The following is a 1,099-nucleotide window of genomic DNA, read 5'->3' as shown; positions in this document are numbered from 1 at the left end:
GGTCTCATTGTTAATCTTGCACTCCTGGTCGGAATGTTCCCTCTTCGTTTCCTTCCCTCAATGTAGTTATCATTAGCAGTTGTTAATTTATCTCTATGACTGTTTCTCCCCTGTCTTTCAGATCTGAGGATCGATTTCCGCATCTCACAGGCAGAACGGAATGCACGAGGCCACACGCAGAAAGCGAAATATGTGCGTGCAGTTAAAACCGGTGGGCTTGCTTCAGTGGGAGTCGCTTCCTTTTCCCACAGAATTACTTTGCGGTGTTAACGTTACAGGAAAGGCTCAGCGAGATCAGTGTTCAATTGTGCAGAGAACGTGCGTAATTGGAGGCGTTGGGGTCGTCAGTGTCTTGTGACGAACAGCGAACTTGCAAAATTAAATGTGTATGGGTGTGTTCAAACCTGCCCGTGCATCTCTTGCCAAAGCTTTCTGTAGTGTCGGTATACATAAAATACTGGAGCAACTCAGTGGGACAGGCAGCATCTCTAGAGAGAAGAAATGGGTGACATTTCAGGTCCAGGCAGTGAGTCTAAAGAGGAGTCTCGACCCGAAATGTCACGCATTCCTTCTCTCCAGAGATGCTGACTGTCCCGCTGAGTTACTCCAGCATTTTGTGACTGCCTTCGATTTAAACCAACATCTGCAGTTCTTACCTACGCGGTTTCTGTAGTGTAGTGGTTATCACGTTCGCCTAACACGCGAAAGGTCCCTGGTTCGAAACCAGGCAGAAACATTCCAAGTTTTGGTTGTGTTGACCTAAAGTGAATTAACAGTAAGAAAACGACAAACAATCTCTGCACAAGCCCCACGACATAATTTTTCTGTTCCCTTCTCATTCTATGATTCACTCTATACTTCGAAGAGTACAATGCTTCCTCTGCTGTAGCTGCACCTACACGCACTGCAATCATGTGGTTATCCTCTGTTGGCCTTTCATTCACGTTGGGACCGGATTGAATAGAAGTAAGGAGAACGTGAAAAAAGACGCAGCAAGGAGAACTACGGACAGTGACCTGGAAGACACAACATCCTTCCTGAGACATCATGCCCAAAATTGCTCACAGTACACGAAAAGCAGGCTGATTTTCCTTCTCTC

General features: G+C 46.2%; 1 non-coding gene across 1 annotated transcript; it reads left to right on the top strand.

The window, feature by feature from the left end:
* Positions 1-663: 663 nt before the first annotated feature.
* Positions 664-736, top strand: trnav-aac (transfer RNA valine (anticodon AAC)). Its single transcript has one exon. It is a non-coding gene; the product is annotated as a tRNA-Val (tRNA).
* The last annotated feature ends 363 nt before the right edge of the window (positions 737-1,099 follow it).

The sequence above is a fragment of the Rhinoraja longicauda genome, chromosome 34 (genome assembly GCF_053455715.1).
Source record: "Rhinoraja longicauda isolate Sanriku21f chromosome 34, sRhiLon1.1, whole genome shotgun sequence".
NCBI lineage: Eukaryota > Metazoa > Chordata > Chondrichthyes > Rajiformes > Arhynchobatidae > Rhinoraja > Rhinoraja longicauda.
This window is presented reverse-complemented; position numbering and strand designations above follow the sequence as displayed.